Source organism: Podarcis vaucheri (genome assembly GCF_965113315.1).
Source record: "Podarcis vaucheri genome assembly, chromosome: 5".
NCBI lineage: Eukaryota > Metazoa > Chordata > Lepidosauria > Squamata > Lacertidae > Podarcis > Podarcis vaucheri.
Genome location: NC_138763.1, coordinates 17,590,920 through 17,614,830, shown reverse-complemented (window position 1 = coordinate 17,614,830; position 23,911 = coordinate 17,590,920). Strand labels below are relative to the sequence as shown.

The window sequence follows — 23,911 nt, the reverse complement described above, 5'->3', positions numbered from 1 at the left end:
GAATTTGCCGACGCAGTTCTCAAACCAAATATTGTGTACATATTAGATGAAAGTGTGCATAAAACTTCATATAAACTAACATGCCAAAATGTACTGCATATGGGGAAATGGCTTACAGAAATGTATTATTCATTATGGTATACAGTGGTGCCTCGCAAGACGAAAAGAATCCGTTCTGTGATTCTCTTCGTCTAGCGGTTTTTTCATCTTGCGAAGCAAGCCCATTGACGGATTAGCGGATTAGTGCTATTAACGGCTTTTAGCGGCTTATCTGCTGATTGGATCAGCTGATAAGCGGCTTAGCGGCTTAGAAAAGGGGGGGGGACCAGCAGGAACTCGCAAGACATTGTCGTCTTGCGAAGCAAGCCCATAGGAAATTTGTTTTGCGAAGCACCTCCAAAACGGAAAACTCTTTCGTCTAGCGAGTTTTCCGTCTTGCAAGGCATTCGTCTTGCGGGGCACCACTGTACAAAAATGTGTGTCTTGTGAGAAACTTGAACTAAAATGCTGACAAATTTTCCTGAGGGCTTAAAAAAAATTGTTGACCATTTTTCACGATGACTGGTTGTTGTCTTTTTAAAAAATTGCAAATTGATGTTGAAATGCGAGCAACTGAACTTAAGATTGGAAAACTAAAATTGACAGATCCCTCCCTCCCTACAGTTTGACACCTCAAAATGTAGTTGCTTTGAGGCTGCTTACCGTGAAATCTGGCTGCCTTATAATTCTCTGCGCTTCCATGTAGATTTCACTGCTGCATCTGGAGGCTTTAGAATTTTAAAGATAGAAAGGAACAGTTTAATGCAGCCAAACATAATTACAAACAACGGAGCAGCATACTGAGAAAACAAGTGCCAGCTCATTCATATGAGAAGTTTCATCCCATTCTTAAGAGATGACATGCTTGTGAGTATGTAAAAACAATTAAAACATTTAGGGAATTACTTTCCCAGGCTAACGTGCAGCCATCAGTTTGTTTGTTTGTTCTAAATCATATTCTACTCATTCACAGGAGTGTTCATTGTCAACTTATCTCTCTCGTGTACATGAGAAATCATGTACATTTTGAAACCAGACGCATTTCTCCAGATATAGGTTGGTATCCAGTGCCCTAGTTCCATTAGTGCAAGGACTTACCGCTGTGATACAGACCTCCCCCCTCCTTCCCCATACCACCCCCAGCACCCTAACCAAATCTGCTCTGGAGGTTTGCCCGGGGTGGGGGGAGAGAAGACCCAGAACACATTGGAGGGGGTGCAGGGGAAGGAAATTTTCCATTGTGCAAAGGATAAACCCTTGTGCTAATCGAATAAGAGAATTAGGGCTACTTTAGATACAAGCTTTAGACGGATGGAAATTAATACAGTGTGGAACATTTTGACCGTGATGCAGCCTGTTTGCCATATACGGCTTTTTATAATTCGCATCAAGAGCATCCTAACATTTCAGACAGACAAACTCTTTCTCTTTGGTTCTTTGGCAATGTTATCACCAGTAGGCAGAGTTCACATTTTAAAATGGAGTGGCTGTTGCAGCCAGCTGGTGGGGCTGCTCTGGATTTGGAGGAGGAAATGGTGAGTGCAATCCCCTTCTGCTTTAAGGCCATGGAGAGTGTCTCAACCGCGTGCCCTTCCTTACAGAAAACATATTCAGTCCAGCATAAATAGGGGGGTGGAGACACCCACACCTGGACACCCAGAACAGTTGGCACCCTTGCTTTAAATCCAGTAGATTTTTACTTGCCTTTCAGCTCATGGGAACAGAGCCGCATGTTTTAGGTTAGACTTCAGTAATCATAATGTTAACCTCATAGGAAAACAATCAGAATTTTAAATATTCCCTGCTCCGCCCTGCCAGAAATTATTAGTCCATTTTTATCCTTTTTATGTTGAAGAACCTGAGCTATTAAACTTTGCCCAGCTTTCCTGCCAAGCATATTATTTTGATTGGCTGCAGGTTTCTGTTTGCCTAAGTAATAACCAACACAGCATTGGAAGCTGCCAGCAGGACAAACATGGAAATTATACCTTCTTATTCCTTCCCTAAAAGCCAAAGAGACATTTCAGAAGCATCAGTGGTTATAACGTTGCTACTTTATCCCACAGGAGGGGAAGGGGAAACCCACTATCCTGGGCAAATTCCATAAGGGTGCTTCTCTATATAGGAAATCAAAATGCTGGAGGGTTGAAAGCTGGCCTCCCCATATTTAAAGCGGCAAGGATGCCATTGTTGCCAGCCACTTTCCTCCTCGTCAGAATGTCTTATCTCAACTATGGTTGACTACACATTAAGATTATATTTATGTGGTAGCTCTGCTGCAGTGTATTAAGTGATGCTGGGAGGCATCTGTGTTTCATTGCATGTTTATTAAGGCATGCACACCAGCTCACTCCTGGCCTCCGGAGCCAAGTGGGGCTGCACCTTGCCCCTGCCTGCCTGTGTAGGAAGGAGCCTGGCCGGCCAAAGCAGCCCTTGACGGGCAAATCCTCCCTGACCAGGCGGCCATTCAGTGAGTGGGCCGGGGACACAGCGGCAAGGCAAGGCCAGGCTTGGGGGTCCAGAGGCCCCTGGCAGCAGGTAGAGAGGGATGGAGGTTCCTGGGGGGGGGGCACCTGGCTCGTGCCCCCTAAAAATTGTGCCCCCAGGCTATGGCCCTTCTGCCCCACTCCTACTACGCCCCTGCTGCAGCCCGCTCACTAAACACTTACAACCTCTCAGTGACAGCCATGAGAGTGTTCACTAATGCAGTGTTTTCTGTTGTACCTATATATCATGCTGAAAATAAACATGTTCATGGCTCTTCTGTGTCTTTCTTCTTTATCAGTCATTTGGCACTGAAGCAAGCATTCAGAAATGTAACCATGGTTCAACCAATAGAGATCTGGCCTCAACACAGGTTGTAAGATAGAATCATAGAGTTGGAATAGACCACAAGGGCCATCGAGTCCAACCCCCTGCCAAGCAGGAAACACCATCAGAGCACGCCTGACAGATGCACACCCTGACTTCCCCACTCACTGCATAAGCAGAATGTGTGTGATCAGTGTATTTACTAAATCACACCAAAGGGTAAGCATTCTCAAGTCCCAATTGTCCAAGGGTCAAATATTTAATAAATACGTGCTCAAACCCATCTCTCTCTTATTTATTCAGAATGTTAAGATGCAAAAGTACTTAACATTGCCATGATATGCCCTCAAATCTTTAGTAACACACAGCCAAGGGATAATTTGGCAAACAAACTTTTTGAAGCTTAGGAAATGCAGGCTGTCTGCAATCCCAAATGCACAGGCTGAATCCTTTCTAGTCCTTTCTACAGTCATTGCTATTATAGCTTGTTGCTTTGCATGCAGAAGTTACCAGATTCAATCCTCCAGTGAAGAGGATTAAGTAAGAAGCGGTGAAAAGACCTATGCCTGTGATCCTGCAAAGCTATTCCGTCAAAGTGAACAATATTATCAGGTATGTGGCAACTATGTATAGCATATACGATTAATTTCTATTCCACCTTTCTGCAGTAATAGTCAAGACAGCAAGTAATTTTTCCTGTAAACTGCTTAGAGTTTTATTACAACCAAGAGGTATATAAATGGTCTTGAATAAAATAAAAATAAAAAACAAGTAATGCAGCAGCCGAGAGCTACTTTAGCATAGCTAGGAGACTGAGCTATGAAGCAGAATGTTTTAATTCTACCATAAATTCTGTAGATGGTCTTAGCTTTCGTCCCACCTATCTGCAATATGGATAGAATACTTTGGTGGCATCTGACTGTCTCAGACAATAGAGTGCGACTCGGGTGGCGGTGAAGTCAAAATGCTTCGTTAGCAGCATGAAAGCAACCTTCCTGGGGTGCAAGCCTGGGCAGTGTGTATAGAGGTCCAGGGCTGCCCAGATTTTGGCCTTGCTGATGGAAAGGAAAGCAGAGCAATACGTTTGGCATCAGCTTGGCTGCAGGAGTTGCTGGAAAGAGGTGTTCCAGCTGCCATCCAACTGCCTTAGGGTCTCCACTCCGGATTTGTGTAGGATTTACTCCTTAGCCTTTTCTCCTCCCAAAGATATCCTGCAAGGCAGCGAAGGTTTAGGATCAGTTTTCCTTCTGCTAGATGGGCTACCTTCCCAGGTTGCTGAACCCGAACTGCCCCTCATTTCCCACTACAGCACGTACAGAAACCACTTTATTGACCACTGGAACCACTATTGGCCTTATCCGCTCAATCCGCCAGAGCCTGTCTTTGCATGCAGTTGATGTCTCTAACTCAATGAGGGTTTGAGACCAATCGGCTGCCCTCAACTGGTTTAAGCCAGTCAGTCGAAGCCATTCTTGGAGTGTGGACATGCTTCAAGGAGCCACAGATGAGAGCTGAGCGCAGGGTGGGGATCAAAGGCGGACAAAATAGCCCAGAAGGAGCATGACACTACTTTTCCAAGGTTGTAAAGATTATTGAGTGTGTGTGAGAGACGACCTTTGAACACTAATGTGCTATATCAATCACTTGATACACAAGATGATGATGATTGAAAGAACTCTGTTACATCAGCATTTCAATAGTAGTCAAAATGTATTAAATCTGTCTCCGCTGTCTTTAGTGCAGAATGAAGCTCATGTTTGTATCATAATTCTCAGAAAACTCCAGCTTTTGGCAGCGTTGTATTTTTCCCCTGCCTATGTCCAGTCCTTATAATGAGAAGACATCTCATCATCCGCCCATGATACTGTGCCAAAGTCAACCTCTACCATCAACCTCTCATTTTCCCAAACACTAAAATACTTTTATACCCACACCCCAAAATGAAAAACTGTCCAGGAAAATAGTGAGCAATTTAGAAAGTATATCTTCTAAGCTCCACAAGCTTTTGCCACCAATTTACTTCCCACCCCATTCAAGTTTGGTAGTAAAAGTGGATGATGCAGCTTGATTGCAATATGTTTTATGTATGAGCAGATACTTTGCCAGCAACCAGTAATGTATGTGCCCTTGCTATCTGACAGCAGCAGAATTTAGCTGCATTTGCACTCCCACTGGAGATTTATCTCTTCGAAATCCATTGACACTGATATAATCTTCATTACTTTAAGAGACTCTAAAACGATTAGTAAGATTACCCTGGGATGAGTTGTGCATCTATCTATGGTGCCCCACGGTTATAAAATCCATCTTCAGCAAGCCATCCTGCTACTAATACAAGAAGATTTAGAGGCTATCGCCATTTGGCTGTGTCCACAGCGGAATTTCCCAGAATCCACTAGCCACCTTGCAAGCTAGGAAAAAAAGAGGTGAAGCAATCTGGCAAGAACCTCACCAGTCATGTGACTTTGGTAACCCAATGGAAGACAGACAAGCAGAGTCTAAATGCCTATGCATGGCCATCATTTGGTGAGTGTAGGAATATTGTGTTCTACCTCTGCGTGGTTATTTATGATAAAAGAAGCTCTTGCCACAAAGTGTTCTTTCAGCTAAGAAGAATTTAAGCAACTTTTAATCACTGCATAATCAATGGCTGCTAAACTTGATGGCTATATTCTGCCTCCACTGTCGAAGTCAGTATGCTTCTGAATGCTACCTGCTGTTGTACTCAGCTCCTGCTTGCAAGCTTCCCACAAGCATCTAGGTAGCCACTGATGTTGAACTCCACTGCACTTTTCATTGCCACATGTCATTTCTGAGAAACCTACAGATCACACTTACTAAACATGCATTTCCCATGTGAACAAACACAAAAGAGAGTGGTGTTAAATGGTTTTGTTTTTTATTCCATTGCAAAGACTAAAAGGTACCACACTGGAGACAATAAGCATTTTGGGGGGAGAGGAGGGGAGCAGAAATGCCATTATCATCTCCTTTTTTGCAAGAACCACCTGTTAACAATCAGGGACTTATAAATGGTTTGTGACTATTTTCCATATATGTTATTGCCATACCAGCCCTCCTCTTTCCACTACAAAAGGACGGAAATTTTGATCAACCTAAAGCATACATCCGACTGAAAATCATGAAGTGTTTAGAACACCATACTGGGTCTCTCTGATTAGTTCCTGTAACAAAGAGAGCTTGGAACCATACCTGACAAGACATGAGATAACTTCCAGAGTGCTTCCCAAGACTGCATACGTGGGCAAGCACACAGACTGGCCATGCATATGGCATGATTCCTGACAGACTTCTAAACTGTAATACTCCAGATTGCAGCTTTCACTTCATGGGACTCATCTGGCAGCGATTCATGTGCGTGGCCCATTTGCATGACATATGCTCATGTGTATCTAAGAAGCAAAACAACTGCAAGCCTTCATCTCATCTCCATTACATCAGGCTGCAACTGGGGTCAGTTGAGCCTGGATTGATGATCTTTACCATTCTGGAGTATTTGGCAAATTGCCTTTCCCTTTGCCTGTGTCCGTACTATTGGCATTGCCACAGAGGAAGTAGCACCACTACAGAATGCAGTACACCATTTCTTGAAGTCTTTGCCATTGTGAAAAGAAGGGCTGACCCTAATTTGCCTTAAAAATCCTCCTTTGAGGATTTGCTGAACATTCCCCAAATATGTAAACAAACAGAAATCAAAGTTAAAATACAACCAAACCAAGTAACAACCATTCAGAACAACTGAAAGAGCAAAGTATGCACAGCTGGGAGAAAAGAAGACTAAGGTTAGACATAACAGCGCTCTTCAAATATCTGAAGGACCATCTCTTGGGTGGAAACTGAAGGGAATCATTTAAAGATTCAGAGAACCTTCCTAATGGCAAGTGTTGTTCAACACTGGAACAGACTGATCTGAGAGATGGTGGGCTCTCACGTGCTGAAGAGCCTGGGCAATGTCGGGGATGATATAGTCACAGCATCCTGCTTTGCAGATCCTGCGCTGAGCAAAGGGTTAGACTAGATGATCACCAAGATCCCTTCTAAATCGTAATGATCTTATAACAGGAAACCTCCCCAAACTGCAAATAAGCAAACATGGCCAGCAAGCCAAAAACACTGAAGTTTCTCAAGGCAAGTAAATAAAGATGTGAATTTGAATTTCCCCTTAAACTTTTATAATGACAAATGGGGAAAATGGCAAAATTCATATATTTGCAGACTGCTATTGTGTCTACCCTTTATCTCCCTTTAGACGTCATGATGCCAGAACATCAGGAAAAATGTTTACATACAGATGAATTTTGCAAGGAACTTTTAATGTGTCACTTACCACCAACATCTGAAAGGACATTTAAGGTCTGATCAAATAAAACTGAGTTGGATAAAACCCTGCATCTCATTTGATGCACATGTTCTGCGCTGGTACCAGAGAAAACCTCTGGACCTATGGCACTATGTTAGTTTCACAACTGTTCTGTCGGGGTTTTTATTTTTTACAACATTAAATCATCTACTACAAAAGTAAGAAGCATATAGCTCAATAATGCCTCGCTAATTACTGATACAGTGTGATATAAATAAAATCCACGTCATCTGGCACCAGAAAAGTAGTATTAATACTGATTATGAGGTTTTTGAAAAGGCTAAGGGATTGCTGTGTGTTTTTCTTTATTTAATGAGGTTTCACAAGCTGCAGGCCCTCCAGGGGAGTGGGCAGTGCTAACACCTCAGCTGGCATCAGCACAAGTCTCAGCCAGCTATGATCCATGCTGGACTTGGTGGGTGAGTCAGTGGGGCTAGAGATGGCAAATGGGACAGGGGAGGTTGGGAGAGCTTTTGTGGTTTGCTTAAAAAAACAAACCACATCTATTCCCTAAACTCCATAGCTCAGGGGTGTGCTCCTGGAGGCCAAATGAAGCCCTTAAGGCCCCTGTGTTTAGCCCTAGTTCTTGGCCCCTCTGCAAGCAACATGCCTCACCAGCTCAAGTGCTTTTGCCAGTGCCATAGGAGCATGCCGGTCAGTAATCATGTAGCTCAAAGATGGAGTTAACTCTTTATATCAAAACCACAATCTCCACAACTTGAGGCCCAAAGTTATTTTTCTAGAAAAAGATGTGCCAAAACTCACCATGAACACCTCCCTTGGTTGTCTTAGAAGGGCAATGGCATCAACCTGAGAGGTGACGGAGCTGGGTCCAAGTGAGCTCTGGCTGAACAAAAGCCCTAATGAGCAGAGCAGCTCATTCCTGGTGGTCTTCCAAGTCATCAGAGACTGTGCCTGCATGCAGCTAACCTCTCCTCTGCCCTTTTCATGTCTCTTCTGATTCTGAGACAAAGGGGGATAGCAGGAGGGAGACATCCTTGCTTCTTCACCAACCTGATTCATCTCTGCCTCTTGACCTCCCTCCTCCTACCCTCTTGCTTTAGCTTCTGTCTCTGATTATTGCCTTCTGTCTGCCACAGACTCTCCCAGCTCATGAAGCCCTGTTACCTCATCAGTTTCCACACCTCTTCCCAGTCTTCTCCATCTTCTTCATTGTTGTCCCACCACCACTCCCTGGGCTCTGAGCCTTCTTCCCTCAGTGGTTCCCCACCAGGTTCCTCCCACTATTCCTCTGCATCCAACCAGTCCATGACAGCTAGGCTGGAATGTGTCACTGAACAGTGTGGGTGGGTGCAGAAACCAATGGCTTTGGTATGGCTGGAATGTAGCCTACTGTACAAAGGTAGGGGTCACATCCATTGCCACACCCTCTTTGTCTTTGGCTACATCCACTACAGAGGTACACCGGGATAAGAACTTAATTCATTCTGGAGGTCCGTTCTTAACCTAAAACTGTTCTTAACCTGAGGTACCACTTAAGCTAATGGGGCCTCCCACTGCCGCCGTGCCGCCACCACGCGATTTCTGTTCTCATCCGGAAGCAAAGTTCTTAAACAGAGGTACTATTTCTGGGTTAGCGGAGTCTGTAACCTGAAGCATCTGTAACCTGAGGTACCACTGTATTGGCATTTGGCCCTCATAAGGTAACAGAATATGGTCCTGACCCTGCCACAGGCCCTTCATTGAAGCTGCAACGAGTCATTGGCTCCCCACAACAGAGATGGCTGGTGCCTGATGGGGAGGCCCTGGAAGGTGCTAGTCAATGTTAAAACTGCTTTAACCCGAGTCTCACTCTGCCCCCTTGAGAAATGACATACTTTCACAGGATGCTTTTGTATTGTGTCCCCAGACCTCATCAAAATATTAGGCCAGCAGAATAAAGAGTTAGCCATTTCAAGCTGAATTTTGCTGATTTGGGGGCTGAAAGATACCTGAGGAAACTGGTTCATCTTCTTTCTTATGACCAGTTTCCTTTCAGGCTCTGATTTTAACCATAAACTTCTCAGTTGGTAGGTTACATACCTTCCCAGTTGATAACTTCCTGTATAAAGTTGCACTTCGTAAAACTTAAGTTATGCAGGGGAGACAGTTACCAGGTGCCCACCTCAATCCTGAGGTTTCTGCCTATGCTTTTGAAAATCAGAATCATGTTGGATATGAGGCCAAGCAAGCACAATGCCTTCACAGAGCAGCAACACGCCTTTTCTTCTTCTATCTAGCCAACTATGAGCATAAGCAAATGTTCTTCCCTCACCACAAGCTATAGCAAAAACTCACTCTTTCCAACATTCTTGTGGTCTGTTTAGACTTGCAGGCAACATTTCTCATTGTTGATTAGCAATGATGATATTGTTCTTGCTATGTGCATGTTGTTTTATTAATCCTGACTGTCGGGGTTTTAGTATAAAGTTTGGAAATTTCTTACTTTCTTTCAAAAGAGCTCCCCTGATCAAACTTGGATTTGCTAAAGGCTGCTCATGTTTTCTTCACAGTGATGGAAACAAGTCACGAAGATAATCACAGTAAGGCTATGCCATGGTTTCGATTTTCCTCTTGGCATAATGTGGATGCATGCTTTCCCAGTATTACGTTTACCTGTATTCAACACTAATACAGATTTCAAACTATACTTTATCATCTTGACACTGTAATAAAAGGGACCCCTGACCGTAAGGTCCAGTCGTGAACGACTCAAGTTTTGCAGCGCTCATCTCGCTTTACTGGCCGAGGGAGCTGGAGTACAGCTTCTGGGTCATGTGGCCAGCATGACTGAGCCGCTTCTGGCGAACCAGAGCAGCGCACAGAAACACCGTTTGCTGTCCCGCCAGGGCGGTACCTATTTATCTACTTGCACTTTCGAACTGCTAGGTTGCCAGGAGCTGGGACCAAACAACGGTTGCTCACCCGGTTGCAGGGAATCGAACCGCCAACCTTCTGATCGGCAAGCCCTAGAGCTCTATGGTTTGGACCATGCAACCTGTGTCCCTTCAATGACCCTAAGTAATTACATACTGTATATACAAACAACAACAACCATAGTGCATAAGAAGCAATGTATTTGTCCATCAAGCCCAATGTATTCTGGTGGTTTTAAACAACATCCAAGCATTCAGGGGAGATCTGACCCTCTTGACTTTGCCTTCCAACTTCCTTTTTAGTAATCCCCTCATTTTGGGGAAGTACAGAGTGATGCCACCTCCAGTACACCTTCCCTGTCTTTCCGTGTTTCCTATAGGGACACAGGTGGCGCTGTGGTCTAAACCATTAAGCCTCAAGGGCTTGCCAATCAGAAGGCTACCAGTTTGAATCCCTGCAATAGGATGAGCTCCCACTACTCTGTCCCAGCTCCTACCAACCTAGCAGTTTGAAAGCATGTCAGTGCAAGTAGATAAATAGGTACCACTGCGGCGGGAAGGTAAACGGTGTTTCCATGAGCTCTGATTTCTGTCACAGTGTTCTGTTGCACCAGAAGTGGTTTAGTCATGCTGGCCACATGACCCCGAAAGGTGTCTGTGGACAAACGCCGGCTCCCTCTGCCTGAAAGCAAGATGAGCGCCGCAACCCCATAGTCGCCTTTCACTGGACTTAACAGTCTAGAGGTCCTTTACTTTTTTTTACCTATAGAATTTGCATCCAGGCCGAAAGAGGGGTTCTGTCAGCCCAGGATCTCCATGCACAATGTCCAGGCTTGTGTCCCAGGGAGGTCACTTTGGTGCTGCTAACGCAAGGGTTTGACTTCACTCCTGGAGGCGAACTCTATTGTCTCTTGAGACAAACGGATGCCAGCAACTAATTTTAGTATCTGCAAATACAAATATTTTATTTTTATTTGACTAGTAAAATACAAGCTGGTCCTCCTATATTATTCATTCATTCACTGTGTTTTATTTTGTGGGCATCAGAAACTTCCTTCATACACTACTGGGTGTAGGGTGAGAGCAATCACAAGATGATCGCTACGCTGGATAATATATAAACAGAGGCCTGGTCAGGCAAAGAATTGGTGTTTCTCCAGAAAGTGACACTGTGGGTAAATAAAGCCAGGCGGTATTTATTCACTGAAAGGGTGCTAAATTGACTTCCTCCCACACTGTGCCCACTGAAAGTGGCAGCACTTTGATCAAAGACAAGCCATCAGCACCAAACTCCAGAGGGAGACCAAGCAGCAGGTCAAAGCAGGGGAAGCATGAAAAATTGGAGATTGCCACGAGTGAGATTCAAGAGAACATCCGTACTGCCTTTCTTGTACTTGGCATTATAATACCGCATAGCTTTCTTTCTGTTGTTCCTGGAACCACTCAGGCATATAATGAATGGAGTCCTAGTGACTGGAAACGTTTGTCTTAAGCTGATGTTTCCATAACCTGCTTTCCTATTTGAACTTCGTAATGGATTTTTCAAGTGTTGACAGACTAGTTGCAGTGTCTCTGTGCTTCCTGGACTACTGTCCTCCCTTTCCAACAATCCACCTGAATGTATCTGGCCATTGTGCAGGATTTTCATTGAATAATATAGACATATGGACCCATCAGGAAGGGCGCCAGCGCTGGGCATGCAACGTGACATTTCATGCGGACATAAACATGTTTGTGATATGACCGATTCCTATAACCCTTCCCTGCAGATTGTTAATAGGTAAAAGAGTAACAGCATACAACATATTTGGGTTTAGGCTCATATGCCTGCTTCACAGATGTGAAAAGGGGCAGAACTGCTGGATTTCCTAAAGTTCTGGCTTAGCCTTCCCCAATGTGTGTGGGGGGGGGAGGATTCCTGTTGAAAAAGGAAAGCAAAGAAGACCTTGGGGTCTCCTCCACCAGAACTACACCCTTGCTCCCCCCCGGACACACCAATTGGCCTGTGGAAAGGAGCCTGATGAATTATGAGAGACCATGTGGTATAATGGTTAGAGTGCCAGACTAGGGCCTGGGAGACCTGGGTTCTAATCCCAACTTGGCCATGAAGCACACACGCCTTGGGCCAGTCCCTGCCTCTCTGCCTAACCTACCTCCACAGGGTTGTTGTGGAGATTAAATAAGCAGGGGAGAACCATGCACACAACCATGCGTTCCTTGGATGAAAAGGTGGGATATAAATCAATTGGAAAATCATTATTATGGTGATTGAGATTTTTATTAATGCATCTTTGATACTTGGATCCTGAAAGGTGGTGTGTAAATCACTGTAATATGTAGTTAATTAAATGCACTTTTAAAATGACTCGTAGATTCTACAGTAGACGTGAATTTGAACCCAAATCTTCTAACACTGTGTCAAACTCTATGCACTAGGCTGCTGGGTCCCCTCTTATATTGTCATGGATATTAAGTGTGCAAATTAACTGCAGGTTAGTAAGGGAGTAAGCCCCACTGCATCTAGTGGAACCGAGTTGACATGGTTACATGGCTGTAACTGGATATTCTCTCCTACTGTGCATGTGGCAGGTTTCATTTCAATAAAAACGCCTCATTTAACCGTTTATTATGGTATGAGACAATAGCCAATATTTTATCCAACAACAGAGTTTGCCATTTGAATGAAATTCCTCTGAGATAAAACAGAATGTTTCAGTACTAAAGGTGCTCGGGGGATTAATCACTGCTTCTACCTGTTCTCACACCCTCAGTGTCAGCTTTAACCATGGGACCCATAAAACCAGAAATCTCACTGCTAAACATTGCACCCAGAACACAATTGCACATATGCTTATTTATTTGTACTGTATATTGTAATCAAAACTTTCTTTTTTAAAATACGACTTGGTATTGTGACTAAGTGTTAGTACTGGACTAAGCTATTTTCTGAACTTATTTTATGTGGAAAGAATGCATTTGAACAGTGTTTTTCTAGCGATAATACGAAGAAAGAAAATACGTAAATAAAGAGACAGATATCACTGATTTATAGGCTGTATAAGTTGAATTAATAATAATAATAATAATAATAACAACAACAGGCTACCAGACAAGCAATAGTCACAGCCTGTAGACCCATTATTTATATACTGAAATTGTATTGAAGATTCTCCTGTATGTTCATGGCATTTTATTACATTATAAATATCTAGCTAGCATGGACATTCCTTGTTCCCAGCTGGTTGGCCAAAAGTAAAGCTCTTCCAAAGGTTAAGTACATGAATAATTTTCTTCCAAAAGGAAGATATTACAGAGTTAGAATGTAGCCACTGAAAATGACATTGTGTAGATGCTCCCGCCATTCATATCTGACCTGTGGAAGATGCAATCAGGAGTAACCACAGAAATTACAAAGGCACAAGGGGTCTGCAGATCAATGTGCTGGATTAATTGTTGGAAAACTTAGCGACTGGCCCTATGTGGTGATACATAACCAAAACAGTTTATCAGATTGGACAATAGAGTCCTAGCAGAAGCATCCATTGCCTAGCAGATATAGGGTCCAGTCACACAGTTGGGCATACTGTATACATGGTAGTTTCCTGCATTCCCTGGGGCTGTATCCACAATGACTTGGGTTCAGCATATATTATGTATGTTCATGGTCCAGTGAAACTGCATGGAGGAAAGTATCATCTGATCCTGATCTATCCCAGCATGACTGCACAGTACATTTTTGGCTCCCACACTCTCACAAATTGCTACCAGGAAGCAGCAGTTTAACCAAGGCACATCAGGTCAGGCATTCCTTATTTCACACTGGCTGTGTCCCTGGCTGCTAAGGACACTCCATGTAAAGGAAGTGACAGCAAACCTCTGAACCCACCCTCAGTAACCACATGCAACTCTTTCCACTTGACCACCACCTTCTCAAGAACTTCACACATTGCAAAATAAGGGGCGGGTCTGCTGTAGTAAAAGCCAGAGGCAATTTCGGCTCCGTTGAAGTTATCAAAGACATGTGGGCATCACATTATCCAACTGACCAGAGAGACTGAAGCCAGATCAAAAACAATAATTTGAGACTTGTGAAATGAGTTTACCTATTTCCCAAGCAAATGTCCAATTTTATAGAACATATTTTCATTAAAAAATAAGAAAAGGAAAGGGAAAAAGCATGCCATAGCTAATAACTTTTGAAAAACTGTAGGGACTGGCACTTTCATGCACTTGGCAAGTTTAAAAGCCAGTTTTTATTTAGTCCACTTTAAGTGTTGGAGGGTCTGTGAGTCCCAACTGTTTCACATCAGAGAAGGAAAACAACTTGAGCCCAGCCAAGACCACATTGGGGACTGCCAGCCTCTTTATGTGCCAAACATAAAAGCAACAAGTCCAGATGCTTTGATCCTCACATTTTTGGATTTAGTCCAGATTTTGGAGAAGAAAAAACAGGCATGCAAACCCTCACCCGCTCCTTATGTTAGGACAACATACATTATAACTGGAAATCAATCAATAGCGCTGTGACCTTCAAACGCAGTAAACGTTTGGAGTTGCTTTCTGAGCATGTAATCTAAATTGGGAATTGGAAGTTGGACAGAATCCTAATGCAAAAGAAAAACAGCGTATAGAGCTTCCATTTTTACATAAATCTGAAATCTCAAGGAAGAAACAGATGATACTTAAACTTTTTTTTTTTTTTAAGGAACTGAAATTGGCTTAAGGATCATATTCCAGGGAGACAGGCTGAGGAATCAATGCCGCAATCCTAAGATCCAATCTTTTACTACATTGCATTGCACTTGTGTCAGTGAAGGCTTGCCACTATAGCGCATGTGTAAAGGATGGGAGGCAAAACTAAGGGGAGAGTGAGAGAGTAAGCAAAACAACATCTACCCATTAAATAAGAGGTAGGAGTGAGAGAGACAAAGAGGAAGGTTCAAAACTCAAGATGGTAATGGAAATTGGCATAAGAAGGAGAGGGAAAGATTGGTTGGGATCACGCAAGAGAGAAAGCAGTTGGCACAGACAGCCTGGAGGGAATGCAGTCTCACATGGTCTGTGGATTGCAGGAGGGATGTTGTGTGTGCTGGTATTTATCTGCCAAAATCAAGGCTACAGACCCCTGGTAGGTCTAGCATAAAGATGTAACAGGAGGTAACAGAACAGGTTTTGAATTTCATCTCCTGCCCTGAGCTGGGCCAATTTTACACATAAAACACTTATTGTTATGACACACAGCTGCCAGTCCATTCTAGTGGCATCAGTAGTGGGCAAAAGTATTGTTGTGTTATATTTGTTTAATTGTTTTCTGCAGGTATATTGGCAAGCTGTTCCTGTGTAACTTTTTGCACCCACAGGATGGCAAGATTCAGTTGGGAGCAAGTACATAACAGAGTACTGCGGCAACAGTCTGTTATGGGAGGATCCATAGCTTAGGGGTTGAGGTCTCAGGTTCAATGCCTGGCATCTCCAGTTGTAAAAAAAAGAATCAAATTGCTGTTGATGAGAAATACCCTCTGCCTGAAGCCATGCCCACTGCCAATTAGAGTAGACAACACTGGGCTAAATGAACAAAGACCTGATAAAAGGCAGCTCCCCATACTTGACGTTCCAAAAAGCAGTCAAACAACAAAGAACGCCTATTATCTTTATGCTCTGTCCATATGTTTCTACAAGCATCTGGCTGGCTGCTGTTGAAACAGGATGATGGACAACACAGTCATTAGTCTGAGGCAACAAGGCAGTCTAACTTTTGCTGGAAGCTAGTCAACAGCTTCCCATTCCCAGTCTGGCTCTGCAATGCACAGACGGGAAGCGGCGCACAGAAATTCAGGAACATTTTCCCATGTGATATTCCTATACAACGTGCAAACATCTGTATGTGTGGACAAGTGGGTAGGAATGGACGAATCTGTCAATTTCAGTTTTCCCTCCCCCCCATCATAGTTTCAAGTCAGCCTATTTTTGCATCAGTATGCGATTAAAAAACCACAAAACTGTACATGAAAATTCACACTCCTTTTCATGCACATTTCCCCTAATATATATAATTTTTGTATGCAATTTTACCAAATATACACATTGTGCAAGCAATGTCCCCTAACTTAATGCAGTTCTATGTTTTCTCACTAATATAAATATTTTTGTGTGCATATGAATTTGTATTTATTTTGGGGTTGAAGAACCATCACAAAACTTGGAAAAATGTGAAATTTGAAGGGAAGCTGCATGTTTGGATTTGGATTTGATATCCCGCCTTTCACTCCCTTTAAGGAGTCTCAAAGCGGCTAACAATCTCCTTTCCCTTCCTCCCCCACAACAAACACTCTGTGAGGTGAGTGGGGCTGAGAGACTTCAAAGAAGTGTGACTGGCCCAAGGTCACCCAGCAGCTGCATGTGGAGGAGCGGAGACGCGAACCCGGTTCCCCAGATTAGGTGACTACCGCTCTTAACCACTACACCACACTGGCTCTCTGTTGGTTTATGTATTGGTTTTGGAGGCACAAATTAGGCATGTGTGTATGAAATGCAAACTAAACATATTTCTCATCCATACCTACTAGTGAGGAGGGTCCATATGGGCTGGAGCTCCTTGCACATATCCACTGTGGAGATTAAGGTAAAGGTAAAGGGACCCCTGACCATTAGGTCCAGTCGTGACCGACTCTAGGTTGCGGCGCTCATCTCGCTTTATTGGCCGAGGGAGCTGGTGTACAGCTTCCGGGACATGCGGCCAGCATGACTAAGCCGCTTCTGGTGAACCAGAGCAGCGCACAGAAACGACGTTTACCTTCCCGCCAGAGTGGTACCTATTTATCTACTTGCACTTTGACGTGCTTTCGAACTGCTAGGTTGGCAGAAGCAGGGACAGAGCAACAGGAGCTCACGCTGTTGTGGGATTCGAATCGCCGACCTTCTGATCGGCAAGCCCTAGGCTCTGTGGTTTAACCAACAGCAATTAGAAATTTTAAAATGATGCATTCAGTTACCTGAATCAGAAATGTATTGGTATGCCTCAAATCCATCACATGATTTCAGCTGCAGAAGATATGGGTGTGTAGATGTGACTCTGCTCACCTGACCATGTTGATGCTCCTTACTGGAAGATAGAGGGGTGTGGTACAGACACAATGGCAGATCCAATCTAGGGCTCCTAACCTTTGCTACATTTGCACTGAACTAACCTGTCCCCTGCCTTGTCCCGCTACCTCTTGGTAAGCAACAGCAATGCAACCAACCAACCAACCAGGGGTCAGGTGGGCAGCGACACCTCATAATGATGTTCACCTACTGAATTATTTCCTTAAGAGGATCCTTCGGGAATGATCATCTATCATAACAATAGTTTATAACCAGTACCATTGGCAGATACAAATCACCTACCTGGACTGAAAACAAACTAGACAGTGGAATGACATAACTGGACTGGGCATCTTTCTGCCCCTAAGACACCAATTTCATGCATTGTTTGTACAGTATCAAGTGTTGCAAAACAGAAAGTAAAGAGACACAAAGATACCCGAAGCTCTGTGTGTCTTAAGCAGCCCAGTTTTGCCCTATGATTCAGCTGGTTTTATTTATTAATAGTTGTATTTATGGTGTCTGGCTGTTTCAGTCTCCATCACCTAGAGCAGGGGTTGGCAAGGTTTACTTTGCCTGAGCCGGTTCACTCCAGCGGAGATCCCTCCGTGGGGCGGATTGCACCCATCTGTGATTTCAGGCACCTGCGCAGCCACAATTTTCGGCACCACAGAAGCAAGTCCCCACGCCATGCTGGTTTAGAGCAGCGCATGGGGGCTCGTCAAGTGGGCGATTCGGTTCAGGGGCAGCTCATGGGCCGGTTAAATGACTCCCATGGGCTGCTTGTGGCCCATGGGCCTTAGGCTGCCGACCTCTGACCTAGAGCAAGGGTAGGGAACCTGTGGCCCTCCAGATGATGGGAATTTCTGTCAACCAACCTCTGGAGGCCACACCTTCCCCACTCCCTATAGGCTTCTTCATAAAGAAATTTAATTTTCCATACCTATAAGGATTTCTCCAAGAGTTATACTAGTATACATGTTAGTTGGGCACAGAGGATGAACAAGTGTTTGATTTATTTTAAAATGGAACAATATTATGGTGAATTGTGCTCTCCTTTTATCCAGACTTCCTTGAACTTTGGCTGGCTTGGTCACTAACAACAGATGCTAATTACTGTGAAATCCATGCAGCGGATCTTCTAAGCTACTCCAATTATTAGCTCATACTACTGTGACCACACCCAGGTCTTCCTTCTCCAGGAACAGATGCAGTTGGCTCACTAGCTAAACTGCAAAAGCACTCCTGATGACAACCACTACAACTATCATCGAGATTGCTATTATATATTGCATATAGATTTAGCCTCTGAATCTACAGGAGCAAGGGATGGTCCAAAGAGAACTCCAGAACTGTGAACCCCTGTCCAAAATAAGTTGTACCGTGTTGTAGGCTCAAGGGTCCTACTCACTAAGAATACTTGGGCTTCTTCAGAAGGAAGAGTGGGATAAATAAATATAAAATGAATAAATACTGACTTTGATTACATTTTAGTTTCTTGGCCCACATTGTGTGGTCCTCTGTGAGTCCATTCGTTCAACATCATATTGATCTCGCTGCTCCATTATCGCTGCTCTATAAAACTCTATAAAACTATAGAGTTGGAAGAAACCCTTAGGATGATCTAGTACAGACTTCCTCAACCTCAGCCCTCCAGATGTTTTGAAACTACAATTCCCAGCATCCCTGACTACTGGTCTTGCTAGCTAGGGATCATGGGCCAAAAACATCTGGAGGGCCAAGACTGAGGAAGCCTGATCTAGTACAACCCCCTGCCATGCAGGAATATGAAGCTGCCCCATACTGGGATCAAACCTGCAACCCTGGGCATTATCAGCACCACACTCTAACCAATTGAGCTATCCCCTTTTGATGCTACATCTGCTGCATCAAACAATATCTGCATCAGTTATTGGGAGACTACTGTGTGCAAGACCTCCAGATCCTCACCTTATTGCAACTTTACCTTTAACTGACAGGGACATAGACAACTGCCTTATACTAGGCAGTCTTTCACATCACCTGCCATAGACTGAATCTTCAAAGTGCAAAGGGTCCCCATCCCTCCACAAGCAGTAAGCACTACAATAAATTCCTCTCCAGACTTCCAGCAAACCTGCACTTCATCTGACGTCTGCTTGTTATATTTGGAAAGCTCTTCCACATATTTTATAGAGACAGGAGTAATATCTAGGGTTGCCGCCAGACATATTTATTCCAGCAAGTGGCAACATATGCCGTTAGCTGCTTCGGAGGCACAATACTAATAGACGGAATTGATTCCATCACAGCATGCTAGAAAACACTTCACCTGTTGAATTTCCACAACTCGTGCAATTGTAAAAAAAAGCAGTTTGAGCCAACCAGGGCATGGCAAGAAACAGTAGCAAACAATCCTAGCTGGAGACCAGCTGGTCTGGGTAGGTGTCAGTTCATAACAATAAACCCCTCCTATAACAGAATACATATGTCAAGGCAAGTTTAAGAAACGCATCCAAATATCCATTGGCAACACAGTGGGCAGTAACAGTCGGGGAGCAGCCAAAATCCTTCTCACTGTAAATATGTACCAGCCACTGTAGTCAGAGCCAGAATGTTCCTGCTTTTATACTACCAGCCCAAATCCCAGGATTTATCCTTCTACCTTTGTGCTATATCATTTGACTACAGCATCCATATAAAGTTCAAAACTGGAGTGGGGGGTCACTGGAGATTCCAAGCTTCACAAAGCAATTAAAGGGATTCTGCACTGAGATTTGCTTACTGCGTTTGTAAAACACAACACGATTTAATTGCACTGTCACTAAATACCAATCTAGACAATATCTTGCTAGTTTGAAATCCTTAGGCTGCCTTTTACATTTTAATGGCTACGAACAGCCATTGACTGTCAAAGTGAATTGAGCTCACACAAACTTAACTTGCAACAGGCCTCCAAAAATTACAGAACAGTAGCACCAAAGCTGTACTGATCTTGCAATGGACAGCTTTTTGGTTAGATTAAATGAGTGTCCTGCATGAGCTATTTGGAGCTGCAAAATATTTAGGTCATTTCATAGAGTCATAGAGTGTCAAGGGTCATCTAGTCCCATCCCCTGCAATGCAGGAACCACAGCTACAGAATCCCTAACAGATGGGTGAGGGGGTCATACTTCCAACTATATTGCGCACCAAAGTACATTATTATTTAACTGAAATAGTTTTGTTTGACTATTTGATCAAACAGGTAATTTTGCATACATATAAAAGCAACTGTCGTGAAACGAGAAACATGTTTTTAGACAAACATGTGCATATGATGTAGCAGGTCCAATAATTTTAGTACATGAATTCCTTCATGTACTTGCATTAAATATAACAACAACAACAACAACAATGTGAGGTTACTTAGGGTACCTTCTTAGTTCTTTTAAAAAAACTGCTGATAAATTAAACAATAACTAAAACACTGAACCCTAAAATAGGCCATAATACTACAATTGCCAATTATTTTGCTGATCTTTTTCTGTTGCTAAATGCTACATTTTAAGGTGGAATAGAGAATTTGTCTATTACCTTTGCCTTGAATGGAGAAAAGTAGAGACAGGCCTTCGTATATTCTGCGGTACAGAAAAATAAATGGCTACTCTGTATTAGGCTAACATAAACCAGGTGCTGGCCCCAGGGGCTGCCTTCCTGTAATAGATTTCTTTCCACCAAAGCTCTTCAAGGAGGGCATGGGGGAGTAGATTTCGGATACTAGATTGGGCCAGAGGGTGGAACCTCCTGTTAAACAAGAGTGTTTGTAGTTGTGGTTACAAGCAGCAAGATCCCAGAGAACAAGATGGTGTTGCGAATCACACCACCTTTGCTAGGGACTTTCAGCCTGCATCATGATCACAAATAATTTCCTATGACAGGAGGTTATGTGTTAAAGATGTTCATCTCGAAGCACTTGCAAAAGGTAGAGCCTATGCTGTCAAAATAACAGGGTCAGGATAAAAAAACAAAACCCATATCTGTAAGTGATTCATTCATTCCCTTTTCAGCTGTATGGCTTCCCTGGCTCCTTGGATTTCTAAAGGGAGAAGCTGTTGTTTATATTAAGGATGCTTCTTATGTTTAGAGAAAGGGAAACATTTGCAAATGATGCTGAATAACTGCTAGTATCTCCAACAATTTGACAGAAAGGCTCTTGGCATGAGCGTTTGGTATGCATTGTTTGTTTTAACTTATTTTGTCCATTTTTAAAAAAGCATGATGGTGGTTTTGATCAACTCTTGCTGGTGGAATTCCATTAGTACATCTGCTTAAAAAAAAAAAAAAAAAGATAAGCAGACAGTGTGCTAGATGAGCCTAAATCGGGATTGGTGTTGGGTATATTTTTAGCCTTTTATCCTTATGCCTAATTGAGGATGACATGCAATCATGAGGTTTCATTTCAGAATGCCGTCTCTTTCCTCTCTCTTATTAAGTGGTGGAGCTGACTTTGGCTGCTGTCCACAGACCACTTACATCAGAGTACTTGGACATTGTAGTCGAGTCCTAGCGATTTAAGCAGAAGTAAACCAGTGTGAGTAGTTTGTTGGCTGTGTATCATCAGCAGTTTGGTAGATATGTGAATTTTAGGACATGTCCACACACAAGGTTTCTACTGAGGTTCTGATATCATGAGTCAATAATCCAGGTAGCATCTGATTTAGTAAGGCATATGGCAGGAGTGAGGAACTGTTTTTCTTAGTTTCCTGGGAGTAAATTCTTGGGGATGCGAACTAGTGGTGTACAGGGCTAAAGCTAAAATTGAAGCAATATCATTACTCTTTGCTATTTTACTTATTAAGTCTGTATACTGTACAAACTTGTATATTGTAAAAATGCAATACAAAAACACAAACCAATATGCCCCCCACCAAACACATTTAAAAGGGGTATAAGATGTTAATCAGCCAAAGGCTTGGTTGAAAAAGAGAGTTTTTGCCTGGCACCTACCTGGGGAGAGCATTCCACAAAAGTGGAGCCACTGCAGAAAAGGCCGGTTCTTGTATGGCCACCCTCCGGACCTCTCGTGTCTCAGATGATGATATCAGGGTCCAGGTAGGTTCATATGGAGAGAGGAGGTCCTGAGCCATTTAAGGCTTTATAAGTCAAAAACAGCACTTTGAATTGGGCCTGGAAACTACTTGCCAGTGGGCCAGGATCTATACAATATGCAGAAACTCTCTTGCCCTGATGAACAACCTGGCTGCTGAATTCACATTCAGAAGGCATAAATGATCAGATGTACAAAATCAATGGTTTCCCTATTGATTATTGTGGACGGAATTCCCAAACTACAAAGAAAAGAAAGGAGAGTAGGGGCCTTGCAGTTTCCCATTAACAGTTAGCACCTCAACAGCAGACTGAGCAGACAAGCAGGTCGGTCTCCCCCAATACAATGAGATGTACTACATTTCTACTTAAAACACAGCAACTGTTTCTAAACTGTTATTTATAAATATGAATTAGCAAATGCAAATTTACGCAGATATGTGCCATCTTTCGTCCTTTTTTGGGGAGGGGCACCAGTTAATCAGTTCCTCTTTTTTTAAAAAACAATACATATGGACACCCTACTTAATACCTAACACCAGACCTCACCATTCCCCATCTTTTCATATGCAGCCTAGAGCATTCAATTCTATTTTTATTTATTATTTTTTAGTCCCACCTTTCTTACCCAAAACGACGTCTCACGCACAATCGTATAAAGCAAGCAAAATGGCACTCTAGGCCAACAACTACCACCACCCAATAGCAACAAAAATCGCATTAGATTACAAGGCGCAGGCCCAAAATGCAACATTTCTTACCTGATACCTACAAGTTGGTAATGTCAGGCTTTTGCTAGTTTTTTCCTAGAGAGAGAGTTCTACAGAATTAGAATAAACACCAGTCTGCTTTCCTCCACACAAAACCAGAACCATCTCAGGGCAGAGCACCAGTTTGTGGACTAGTTCCCACTAAAGAGGTTATGATAACCCTGAATGTGGGCTGCACCATTTCAGAATGCGGGTAGGAACTCCAAGCTCCTGCCTGATTTATTTATTTTTAATTAATCCCTGCACATAGAAATCTAGATTGAAGGGAGAAAGCTTTCTGTCTGGACTCACCTTTAGTTTTCTGCGGGGAGGGAATGCTTCTGTAGTGAGGAGCAGTCCTTGGGTGAACTACCCCTTGCAATTCAAAGTGGTGCAACCCAAACAAACAGTCTTTTTCTTCTCTCTCTCTCTCCCCCTCCCCCCACTTCAATAAAAGGCCTCAGGTTGTGTGAAGGTCAGTAATTAGGCCTCTTCAATGCTTCCTGGCCTGGCTTGGGGGATAGATAGCCTCAAATCCTTCAAGTTTCGGCCATTTCAACCTGCCTGGCCTGGCCTGGGGAGAGCTAGTTGGAGGACTAGGCCTCAAATCCTTCAAGTTTCAGCCGCTTCAACCTTCCTTGTCTGGTCTGAGGAGAGATAGTTGGAGAACTAGGCCTCAAATCCTTCAAGTTTCACCACTTCAGCCTTCCTTGTCTGTCTGAGGAGAGATAGTTGGAGAACTAGGCCTCAAATCTTTCAAGTTTCGGACACTTCAGCCTTCCTGGCCTGGCCTGGGGAGAGACAGTGGGAGCACTAGGCCTCAAATCCTTCAACTGTTGTGGCCGCTTCACCCCGTTCCTTGCCTGGAAGGACTGTTGGGAGGAGCAGGCCTCAAATCCTTGAAC

The 23,911-nt window shown here is 43.4% G+C and overlaps 1 long non-coding RNA gene across 6 annotated transcripts in view; it reads right to left on the bottom strand.

Annotated features, from left to right (window-relative positions):
• LOC309533334 overlaps window positions 1-23,838 on the bottom strand; it is a 47,206-nt gene extending 23,368 nt beyond the window's left edge. For 3 of the 6 annotated variants that reach the window (XR_014220126.1, XR_014220127.1, XR_014220129.1), the window contains exons 1-3: window positions 23,776-23,838; window positions 23,319-23,704; window positions 703-767 (exon numbers count right to left, since the gene is read on the bottom strand). This is a non-coding gene — a long non-coding RNA (uncharacterized lncRNA). Of the gene's footprint in view, window positions 1-702; window positions 768-13,181; window positions 13,481-17,099; window positions 17,210-23,318; window positions 23,705-23,752 lie in introns of those variants that run through there. The other 3 variants (XR_014220128.1, XR_014220130.1, XR_014220131.1) reach the window with 3 other exon arrangements.
• Window positions 23,839-23,911: the final 73 nt, after the last annotated feature.